The following is a 12704-nucleotide window of genomic DNA, read 5'->3' on the forward strand; positions in this document are numbered from 1 at the left end:
ACGAGAATCCTTTCACAGTCGAAAATCAGTAAATGTTAACAAGAACATCAGAGTGAATGTCCCAGCATCATTAAAGAGTGGAAGCTGAAATAGTCCTACAAGCTGCTCATGGGGACTTTTACCATATCCACCAACCCAATCATGCAGTTCCTGGCAATGGCAAGGAAACAAAATGGAAAACACAGTGTCAGCTTTGTGAATCTTTAGAAACAGTTTGGGAAGTGGACTCAGCGGAGAATTAAATATTAACTGTCCCATTGAGCAGAGATGTCGTCTTTAAGAATCTGGGGCATTGACTCATGTTCTCGTAATCATTAACTGATCTGAGGCATTGAAAGGATTCTTGTCATAGTTGTTCTGCTTCTGCTGTTGTCACTATCAAGAACAATAAATCCTGATTCCCTGAACAAGAACGGAGATAGTCCAGGGTAGTGAAAGCGCCGAATCCTAACTGCTAGCGGGAAGGAATCAATTATATTAACATGAATATTTCCTCTGATTTACTTTTGTCAAACTCCCGCTTTTTCACATGTCTCCGTTTGCCGTTAGAATATTATCTACATGGAAAAGGAACGAAAACACAGGTCTGGTGGAATTTGAACCTGGTAGATAAAAGCAGGAATTGTGTCTCCAAGAGTTGGTTCACTCCGTAATTATTAGGGGATGACTTTCCTCACCAATTGAAAAACAAACAGCTGAATTTCATTGAAAATGCTTCACGGGGAACCATATGCCAAACATTTCAAAACCATGAAATATTTTTTACAGACAACGCTATTCAGGTGCACGCTTTCACACAATGTATTTACACCTACATTTCCTTTATCGGTTTTTGAAAATCATGATCAGTCGTGTCGCAATCTACAACAGGCTTCCCTTTGAATGCAATGCCGCACTTTTCAAAACCATACGCGTTTTCATACTCAGTCTTAATCATATGTTCATGAAATGTCTTTGCACCTGAAGTCATTCAATTTCGAATTGATCTCCCTGCCCCATCCTGCCCTGCCACCCAGTATCCGGCACCCATTCCTCTCAGACCTGGACACTGACTCTGTCCCCTTGTTAAATTCACTCCTTGCATGTTAGCTCACGTATCTTTTAAAACACTCAGGAATCAGTATCTACTTTTATTTCTGAAAAATCGTTGCCCACTAAAATAACTATATGAGTAAGAGAAATCCGACTCCTGTGTTTTCTTTGTCATTCACCGTTATTTTTGAATCTCTGACTTCTTGAGCTAGATTGTGCCGAAACAGGGGGTCTTCTGCAAATATAAACACACTGAAACTCGCATTGTCAGGGAAATTTCCGTTAGTTTACTTCCCAATTTTCCCAACCTCAGGTGCAGCTTTTTCAACTTTTCCAACATCTCGTGAATGTAATCTTGCATTCTGTCCACAATCCCGACAAAATCGTCTGCGTCTTGTCTAATCTCTGGCGTTTTGGTGAGGATGAAGAACAAGGATTACACACGTTGCTCGAACTGAGACTGAACTACAGACATTGCAGTTGTACAACGATCTATTCGTTTAATTAACGTGATTTCTCCATTTAGAAACTCAACTAACCTAAATTATTGTCTAACCTCATCATGGACATCGTCTCTACGGGGACCAAAAGCTCTTGACTCACTTCTTTGGTACTTTCATGGAATGTGGGAAAGGCTTGTAAGGCCAACATCCCTAAATCCCTGTGACCCAACTGACTTTCAGCTTTTTCGAAATGTAACTGTTATTCAACTCCCTCTCTGTGAGGTTCGAGTCACTTCCATTGCAGACTGGTAAGGGCAGTTCATATCCTTCACGAAATGTCAGAGTGAAACTGAAATCAACACTTTAAAAAAAAAGAATCTCCTATTTATTGTGTATCGTCTCTCCATGTAGATGTTCTGTTTGTCCATCACTTTTTGCCTTTCTGTATTGAATTCTACGAAATGATTATTTTGTGAATGAATATATATATTCCCCATCTCTCACCATTCTGAACTGATAGCGCACTGCCTGATATTACTTGTATGCTCGTGGATCCTCACATCCCTGGGATGAATCCAATGGACATTCCTGACACGAACTTGCAAGCAGGTATTTACTTCTCTGTGCTAGGAAATCGTTACTGCAAAGATCTGCAGTTGTGTGCTCATTAAAACCAAGACAATTGCAGCAAGAATTCCACATTCAGTTTTTGCAATCTGATTCCTGTATGGGTTGACTCAAATTAGAATTAGAATTCCTACAGTGTGGAAACAGGCCCTTCAGCCCAACAAGTCCACACCAGACCTCAGAAAATCCCACCCAGACCCATTTTGCTATAGCCCACCTGATCTACACCTCCCTGAACACTCTGTAGCAATTTTGCATGGTCAATCCACCTACCCTGCACATCTTTGGACTGTGGCAGGAAGCCGGAGCACCCGAAGGAAACCCACACAGACATGAGGAGAATGTGCAAACTCCACACAGACAGTTGCCCGAGGCTGGAATCAAACCTAAGTTCCTAGTGCTGTGAGGTAGCAGTACTAATCACTGATGGTTACATTGCATTACACACATGGCTACCATGCTGCCTGTTTCTACTTACTTCAGAATTTGTCTGAACTCAATCATTTACTGTTCTCTCTTGATCATCCTGTTTTGTACTTTAACATCAGGTAATTTGTCAGTTTATCTGAATTTTCCAACAATTTAAAAACAAAAATCATCATTGTAGTTAACGAACCAATACAGTGTATCAGTTTAATGAAAATAGAAAGCAGGGCCAAGAGGGAAATCTTTGGGCTCGTAAACCAAAAATTGTGGGTTCAATCCCCACCTGTGTCTCATAGCCTACTGGTTACAAATTTCAGCTTGAAAGAGCCCACTGCAGTTCTTTCTCAGAGTGATAATGCAACTCAGAAGCAGTGATCTGATTTTTCCATTCAGTCTAAAGGAGCAAAAGTTGGATCCAAGATAAGTACATCAAACCTTAAAAGTGCAATGGTATCAGACTGAAATTAGGACTGATGTGAAATGAAAAATTAGGATAAAAGTTGGCAGTACAGCTGCAACAGCAGTGGTTAAAGGAGATATTTCAGAATATTCAAAACAGAAAGCTCATTTTCTTTGCCTGTTTTCATTCACTTTTGAAAATGAGCACATGTTTTTGCAGCCTGACTCTCGCTTCACAATTCCAAAGCATCACATCACCCTGAAAATAAGAGTCAGGCAATTAGACACGCAGAAGAACATAGGACGGTACAGTAGCTACAGTAGTTAACACCACTGCCTCACCTGCGTTTGATTCCATCCTCGGACGACTGTGTGGAGTTTGCACATTCTCTCTGTTTCTACGTGGGCTTCCTCAGAGTGCTCTGGTTTCCTCCCACAATCCAAATATATGCAGGTTAGGTAAATTGTCCGTGCTAAATTGCCCATAGTGTTCAGGGACGTGTACATTCGTTGGCTACAGGGGAATGGGTTTTATTGGGATACTCTGAGGTTCAGTGTGGACTTGTTGGGCCAAGGACCTGTTTGCACACTGTCGGGATTCTATGAAAGCACCTTCAGTGCACGTACAATGATAGATAAAGTGCTGAGGAGACACGAGACGGAGTATGACTATTTCGGTGAAAGGATTACTTCCATAACGTCTGCTACGTAAAGACTCCTTTCATGTTGGAAAAATGAATTTCCTGTCTGTAATTATGATGAGCAGCTAAATATTTGCCCCACTATAGCACAATGCTTCGAGGCAGTGACATACCATCTTCTTGTGTTTGGTTGGCTCACCGAGCTGATTCGTTGTTCTGCAGATGTTGCATTACACCAAAAAGAAGGAGAGTACCTCTTCCAAGTATTCAAAGACAATGGATACCCGAAAAACTGGGTCAGAAGATACCTATCACACGAACAACACCAGGAAGATACTATACGCCCTGAAACACTCATCAAGTTACATTACATCAGAAACACGTCTGAACTGACTGCAATACTCCTACGACCACTGGGCATCAGAGTAGCACACAAACCCACATCAACCCTGTGTCAACCGCTCACCCAGAACAAAGACCCACCACTCACTACGAACAAGACCAATGCCATACACACGCTTCCCTGCAAAGACTGCAGCAAACACTACATTGGACAAACAGGAAGGAAATTAATCACAAGGGTACACAAACATAAATTGGCAATAAAAAGACACACCTAATACTCACTCATCTCCACCCACATGAATAAGGAGAACCACCATTTTGATTGGGACAACGCCAGGATCTTGGGGCAGGCAAAGCAGAGAGAAGCACGGAAATTCCAAGAAGCCTGGTACTCCACTGAGAAAGCCGTCAATAAACAAATAGAGCTCGACCCCAAATGCACTCCATTGTGAAGAAAACTGTAAGTGAGGTTTTCCAGCTCAACAGACACCAGAGTGTAAATTAACAGGCTGGAAAACACAAAGGCGCTTCATTGAAGGTTGCACTGATGTTGCTAACCGTTAGGATAATGAAACGTCTGCAGAACAACCAACCAGCTCAGCGAGACAACCAGCAACAACATCCACAACTCACACTACAAATTGACACTAAAATGTTGAAGCTTTTTGCCGTTTCTTCAGTCAAATCTCAATCTGTTTACCCTGTATCTTCATCTAATTCCTGCTTCCAGTAAACACTTCAATCCAGAAGTAATCTATCTTAGCGCTTTCATTACAAAACAGACACAAGGTGCACCTTGCAGAAGGTGCATGTTGGCAATTTCAGTGATAGTCTGTCTCCCCTGGAGCTGCAGATCTGCCCGGCGCTGGTTCAGACAGCACCGTCCTTCCTGTGACATGTCCCACCTTGAATGGGAGGGCAGATAGTAATAACCCGCACTTGTCAATGTGTCAATGTGGAGCGAGTGTTAGATTGTGCAGTGCCTCAGTAATGTGGGAGGAAGGATGTAACAGAGGGTTTGTGATTTTAGGAGGGAGAAATGTCTGCGAGAAGAGGCAAGCAATGCAGTTTAGCATTGGTGACTTCACCAGATCCCTCACACGGGGAAGCAATGCTGCTGCAGACGACCATACAATCCCAGCTCCTGGGCCGGAATCAGAGAAACTCAGTGGCCCAGCCATGAAGATATAACTGGAAATGGGGATGGTAATCAGCGTGGGAGGTCTTCTGTAGTAATAGACGACGGGATAGTCTGTGCATTATAACTGAGACGATGTGACAAAACCGAGATAGGGTCGCGGGGATTATGAGCAGAAGGATGAGAGAATGCAGTGCTGTATCAGTTGTAAGCAGGGTGCTACAGATAGAAGCAACACAATCTGTGAGCACGCCGTCCTTCTAATGACGGTGTCGAGGTGCGTGCAATGCTGAGGCTGTGAGCTCCAACCTCTCCCAGAGCAGCTTTTATTGACATGAAGCAGGGCTTATTGAGAATTGGTCTGTGCGCAAGGGTACTCAGCAATTTTAATCTGAAGCAAAGTAGTTTTCTGCAGCACAGATCTGTCAGTGAAAATGTCTCAATTATGAAGAAAAATGATGCAAATATTCAAGTTGTCAGGAGAGAAATATGTGCAGGGAGAAATGGAGGTAATGTTTTCGCTCTTTGACCTTTCACATGTGGCTAGCCCTGCACTGGGTTGAATTGTGGGAAGCCTCTTCAGCTCATTTCATATTATTCAATTTATTGCAAGCCTGCACAGGCCATTAATGTTATCCAACTTTCTGAAAATTGTCAGTAATATACAATGTTGTGATTAGGCTCAAGTTTAACTGAGGTTGTGGAGGAAAAGCAGGAAAGCAGAGGTGAGATTTTTTTCAGGTCAGTGGTGATCTCATTGAATGGCTGCTTCCTGACGACAAACATGTTTTATTTGGTATTGAAACTCACCAGAACAGGAAAGGAAGGCTATGTAGGTGAAGCTGTGATGATGATTCTCATTGCTGGTTATTCATCTTGTGAGTTTTACTATTGCTGCTCATGTCCCTGTTAACAACAGAGCACAAAGCTGAATAGTCCCACTGAGCAGGGACAGTTAAGGGACCTTTTCCCTCTTTAGGAAGCTGAAACATGGACTCTGATGTTCTTGGGGACATTAACTGATCTGAGGCATTCAAACAAATCCACTCAGAGCTGCGCTGCTTTTGCTGTTACCACTATCAGGAATGATACATCTTGATTCGTTGACCGGGAATTGAACCCCAGCCGCAGCGGTGAGGGCACCAAATCCTGACCATTAGACCACCAGGGACACTTGACAGGGGAGCTGCATTGTTTCTTAATGACGCAGCTTCTGGCTTTCATTTTCCTCTGGCATTCTTTCTCCTCCAATATGAATGAATCATTGTGCTTTTCCAACACGGAAAGAGGCTCAGCATCCCAGTTCCCAGCACTTGGCCCATAGCCTTGTGAGCTCTGACACAACAAATTAGGTGGAGGGGAGGAGGCGGTGACCGGCTGTTTGAGATGCTGACATCAGCTTGTCGGGAAAAAAAAGTAGTTAATCAAAACAGAATTTATTGGAGAAGATCACTCTCTGTGTTCGGATAATGATCCATACCTGGGGGATATACCTCAACTGCCAACTGACTGGCATTAATTTTCAACTGGAGAAGGATCATCTGAGGAGAAAGAAATGGAGGTTATTTTTTAGCTGTATCGTTGACACTGTTGTGTGCTATAATCTGAAAAAAAAGGTTTCTCTGTTTCATAGTACTCAACTTCCCACGTGCAAATTCGTACAAGTCGTTCCAATGATGGAAAAAGAATTATGCTCATCTCATTAAGCTTTTTAAATGTTGTGTCAAATGATTGAGATAGTGAAAGTGAAAATGTGTGACTTCTGCAAGTTTGCAGGATCAGTCTGTATTGGACTGTAAAGAATTTGATAGATTTTTTCCTGATTAAAGTGTTCACTGGAAGCAGGGAGCTGAGCGAGATATTGGTGAAACCAACTCAGCTCTGAGAGCAGAAACAACAAATTCCTTTCTTGCAGTCCAAAAGAGGTTGTATCACACAGAAAATATAGCTGCATTGAATACGGGTTGATGTGACCAGCATCCTTTCACAAGACTGGGTTGAGTAAGGAATTCGGAGGGTAGCAGCCTCCACTTGCTTGTCTTTAGTTGTAATGAAGTTGCATGGAGAAGTGTAGCACTTCACATTTTTTATTATAAAAAAACATGGTTTTTAAAGGTGTGTCTTATTATTCCATGTGACTCATTGAAAATTGTAAAGGAACTGAGCTAATAAAGTGTGAAGCTGGATGAACACAGCAGGCCAAGCAGCATCTCGGGAGTTGTGATTTAAATGTTAGATTACGGAAAGTTGGTTAGTTCAGATCACTGGACTGTATTCGCGTTGCCTTGGGATGCATTTAATGCCTTCTCAAAAGTCTATTGGGTTGGGATTTTCCCAACATTTGACTCCTAATTGAAGGATTTTATTGAATTCAAAGAACAACACCTGTGATTGCGAATTAATAGCCTGGCGATAATGCCACTAGACCCACGCATCTCTGCAAGGTGCTTATTTTCTCACTGCGTGGACAAACATCCAAAATATTTGTTTTCAGTTTCTCCATGTGTGTTGCTGTGCCATATTTGCCTCAATGAACCCTGTGGCTCAAACCGCGATATCAGGAAGTTCGACATCATTGAGTGCAGCTCTGTTCGAAAAGCTGATCAGGGTATTTGACAAAATGGAAGGCAACCTGCCCGGGCTTTGAGGCATTGGCAATGCAACAGTTTTAACAACAAATTTAGTATACCTCTTTCTAAACTAAGTCAATTCCCTGTTGCTTCGGGAGAAAAGGCAGCAAACTGGTTCAATAACAGCTGCTTCCCATTCTGACTCTCTGCTCCCAGGAGCCTACTGTTTCTGCCCTTTCTCCTGGACCAGCATAGGTCCATTGCCAGATGTGTTCAGCCATTTCCTTCCTCTGGCACACAGTGCTTTGCATTTGAACAAGAGAATGCGTATTGGGAAACTACCCTTGTCTGCACAATCCAACAATGTACAGTGTCCAACCAGCAATAGCAACAATTTGAGAGATTGCATTTAGATTGAAGGGTCTACTGTCAGCTTGTGGAAAATCACTTTCAGTGAAAGAAATGAAACTGGCAGGTCAGCATAGAGAGGATCTGACCTTGTGGATCACTGGAGAAAATGTTAACAGCATAGGACCTTTTGAAAACACCGATCCCTGGTTAACGGGACCACCTTGCTTCCACTTCACAAGGAATGCTCTTGCCTGCTGTTTAGTGTTGGCTCACTGAATGAGACAAATATTCACATGTTCCTTCCACACTACAGCAACAAGACATGTTGAGGAGATGCACAATGAAGGACCGAAAAAGCTGTTAAGAGAGAACCATCAACTCACTGAGATCAGCCAGTGATCAATTATGTAAAGGTCCCTTCTCGGTGACATCAATTTATTTGAAAATTTTGTGAAATGTGCAGACGAGGAGGAGGTCACTCTGCCCAGTGTCTCTGTGCTGAAGGAGAAGTGGAACACTTACCTCAGCCCACTTTCCACAATTGCAGCTGTAGATCTTCAATTATAGAACACGACTGGAAAATCCAGGGAGGTTTTAATTGCACTCAGTGCTTCTGTTTCATATATTTCCTGCAGTGTATTCCGTACACCAACCACCCCCTGTCTGAAAAAATGTCCTCACCCCATAAATCTTTATGATACCTTTAGCATATATCCATCCTCAAAATTTCCCATACATGTCTTCGTATTGTTTTCTAAATTGTGCAATCCATTACTGTGTTGGATCGCCCCAGACACAACACTTCACTTTTCTCTGGGCTTAATTCCATTTGTCACCTTTTTTGCACGCCTGACCAGTCCATCGATATCTTCTTGCAGACTACACCGACACTCTTCGTTTTCAATGCAGTTCCCAAGTCTTGTGTTGCCTGAAAACTTCTTAACCATGCCTCCGATATTGATCCGCAAATCATTAAACGTATCTGTAGGCCAATGAGGGAAATTTCCAAACAACCTATAAAATACCAACAGGATGAGGCAAGGTAAACAAAAGATGCATGTTCCCGATCTCTGGAGAGTCCAAACCCAGACACCATAGCTTGAGGATAAGCTGTAGCCATATAGGAATGAGGTGAGGGGAACATCATCACCATAAAATAACATGTCTGAAGCATTCTGTTCCTCACAAGCGGTTGAAGCTAAAACAGTGTTTATTTTTCAAAGACGGAGTTAGTTATGGTTCTTAGGTCTCATGGGACAAAAGGATATGGAATGAGAAGTAAAACAGGGAACTAAATTGGATGATCTCTATGATCGTATTAAATAGTGGACCAGGCTGGAAGGACCGACTGGCCTCTTCCTGCTACAATGTTTCTGTGTCTGCCACATATATCACGTGACCTTGCACAGAGCCTGTTGAAACAACACTGGAAACAGGTTAGCAGTGACATAAACAACCATCAACAATAATCCATTGTTTCTTGCTGAAAATTCGTATCTGTTTAGATATTCACTCTTCTTTGAGAGATGTATGTAAATAGCTGCGTATTCTTAAACATAGAAACGGTAATTATAGTTGGTGTAGTGTGGGTCATGTCGTAGAACGAAAAACTCCATGACAGCGGGAATGTAAAATTGTCCATGAGGAGTTGTTTTCCAGATTTGAGAACAGTGCACAATGTTGTTAAATGGAGTCCTATTGAGACCACCTCTCTTCTGAACAGATGTGAATGAGCCGCACATTTTGGTGCAGACAATTTCAAAATCCTAAATAAGAAAAAAAAAAGTCAGAGATCACAGAAAACCTAACGCATACACAGTGACCATTCGGCCCATTAAGGCATGAATGTCCCCAACATGATCTCCGGAACAAGCAGGCTGCTCTGCTGCTTCATGTTCCAGGCAAGATGCATTGTTCACTCTTTTCACTGAAAGCGAATGGAGATCGTTACACTACTGTTGCTGTGAAATCAAATCCTGCATTAATTCTTACCACAGTTATTTGCTGTGATGGTGAAAAGGAGGATAATTGCGATGTTAAATTTTGTTAAATTTCTCTCATTTCACCCATTTCTCTCCTGGAGAATGGACCTGATGAGCTGCTATCTCAATCCGCTGCAATCGTTGCTGGGCAGGCACACCCACACTGTTGATCAGAAGGGAAACACAGCCTCTTTGAGGTTGTGATTGTTAATCATCACTTTTCATGGGTCATTCTCATCCTTTCTTTCATTTTCCTTCTGAGAGCATTTTCCGGAAAGTGGCGTAGGACTAAACTCCCAGTATAGTGGAAGCACAGTTTGGGATTGCCCCGCTTCCACTTGTGTAAGTAGATCACGACACAAACAAGTCGACCTGTCTCACAGATAGCATTTATGCTTTGGTGTGTCTGCAACTGCGTTCGCATTGTCATTTTAGCTTCGGCTGCACGTTAAGACCTGTCCATGTTGGGCATCGCTCGATTCATGATGAGCAAACACGGTTATCTTCTGGCAGCCAAAAAGCGCCCTGGAGAATGGTCATTTGGTTAAGAGTGAAAAAGCACTGCGTCCCTGGGTGGGCTCGAACCACCAACCTTTCAGTTAACAGCCGAACGCGCTAACCAATTGCGCCACAGAGACTGGCTCTACTGGCATTTGCCAACAAACAATTAAATTGGGAATGAGCAAGTGTCGCTCCGTCCAGATGGACAGCGTGAAAAGAGACACTTCGGTGCACCTCGTCCATGCCGGCCAGATATTTGAAATTAATTTAGCCCCATTTGCCAGCATTTGGCACTCATTCATGTACATTTCGTCCACGGGCTCCCTTTATGAGCTCCATTTTTAACATTAGCAAGCAACTCTTGGAAAAGTGTCAAGTGCAGATTTCCTTTCATCAAACGATATTGACTCAGTTTGACTGCGGTCATCTTTGGTGAATGTTCTGCTATTTTTTCCTTTACATTGTTCCCTTGCATTTTCCAAATGACAGATAAGCAATTGGAGCAGATGGAAGCCATTGGCCAATCAGGTCAGCTGTACATTTTAATGAGGTCCAAGCTGATCTGGTAATCCTCAACACCACTGTTCTGCTTTATCCACGTGGCCCTTGACTCCTGAAATGACTAAATGTCTGTCTGTCTCAGCCTTGAATATACCGAGCCAGGACACCCTCTGTTTTCAAGAATTCCACAGATTTGCTTCTCCCTGAGTGTGAGAACACCCACCCTATCTTTGATTTGAATGGGCAACTCGTTTCCCTGACTTAACACAGTCGGGTATAAATCAGAACACAACAACCCTCCTAAGTTCAGTGTGAACTCACTGGCATCCCCAGCCCCAGTTGTAAGTATTTGAAACATTTTGTTTCTAGGCCTCTCATTGAACCAACTGCCCAGATTTGCACGTTAGATTTCCCAAAGCTGAATCTGTTCCAAACGTACTTCGGTGGCTGCGATTTAGGTGGTGGTGAAAGGCGTGATTAAAATAAAAGGACATAATTATTTCTCGATCCATTGCCCTGACAATCAATCTCTCTGCTCATGGAGATGGATCCTTTCCATCCACTCTATCGTTCATCAATGTGTTTAGTTCAGTTCAATCCCACAACAGCCGACTTTGTTCTGATCAAGTACAGGGTGACAGGAGATATTAGGGTCATGGTGCAGACATCATAAATCGAGCACTCGCCTTTCCTGTTAGAACCATTTCATGAGAAATATTAACAGATGTTCAGTGGCCTGTAGTTGTAGCCAAGTGGTTAAGGCAATGGCTTAGAAATGCCTTGGGGTTTCCCCATGTAGGGTCAAATCCTGCCAGCTATATTTTTGTCGAAACAAGGTCATGTTTTCTCAGTTCTGGCAGTGCATTGACATTCAGGGCACACATGCTGTGAACAAGAATCCAGCTGCACTGAAAACTTCAGCTCTGTTTTTCTTTCCACCAATATCACTGGACCTGTTGAGTTTCTGCAGTATTCTGTGCGTTGGTTCTGCAACACTGCTGTTTTTTTCGTGAAATATCTCCAATTTCGGAAAAGTACAGCTGACACAAGACTATTATCATTCCATTCGAGGCAGGTGAGAGTTTGAATTCACTACGAGCCCGTTTTAAGGGCTGCTACAAGTGCTTGCCATTTTCTGTGATGCAAATGACTGTCACTTTTGACTGTGAAATGTGATGTTGGGGGTTTGAAGCCACAGAGGAAGGAACAAGAGCTGTTCTCACTCCACCAGTTCCCTTTTGACTGTACTGTTTCAGGCTTTAATGCAGTCAGGAAGATATTCCCCAAACGTAAATCTTGTCCGGTGAGTGACCAGACTGGTATTTTGATGTTGCTTTCCTTACTTCCATAAAGAGCTGGGGATGCTTCGAGTCAGAACGATGAACAGAAACTGCACTACAGAAAGGAGAAAACAGAGTTCTGAAGAGGTTCTGAAATCTTGATTGAAATTCTTGGCCCACAGATGCTCCCAGATCTGCTGAGCTATTTTCCTGCAGTTTATATTTTGCTTGCAAATGAATGTTTATTTTATCTGTTGGAATAAATCAACCAGAATCACCATGAACCAAATTTCATACTTTAAAAATCTGCAGAGTGATTGGATTCAAACAAACCAGGCAAGAATTCATTCTGCCACAGCTCAACTGATCACCAAATGCGACCTGAAAAGATAAACAACATCCTACCACTTGCAGTAATCATGGCCAATTGGTTCAGGTAAAGGGCTCCAAATTTGTTGGGGCATCCCT

The 12704-nt window shown here is 42.7% G+C and overlaps 1 non-coding gene across 1 annotated transcript; it reads right to left on the minus strand.

Annotated features, from left to right (window-relative positions):
- Positions 1 to 10518: 10518 nt before the first annotated feature.
- On the minus strand, positions 10519 to 10592 carry trnan-guu (transfer RNA asparagine (anticodon GUU)). Its single transcript has one exon. It is a non-coding gene; the product is annotated as a tRNA-Asn (tRNA).
- Positions 10593 to 12704: the final 2112 nt, after the last annotated feature.

The sequence above is a fragment of the Stegostoma tigrinum genome, chromosome 11 (genome assembly GCF_030684315.1).
Source record: "Stegostoma tigrinum isolate sSteTig4 chromosome 11, sSteTig4.hap1, whole genome shotgun sequence".
In the NCBI taxonomy this organism is placed as follows: Eukaryota; Metazoa; Chordata; class Chondrichthyes; order Orectolobiformes; family Stegostomatidae; genus Stegostoma; species Stegostoma tigrinum.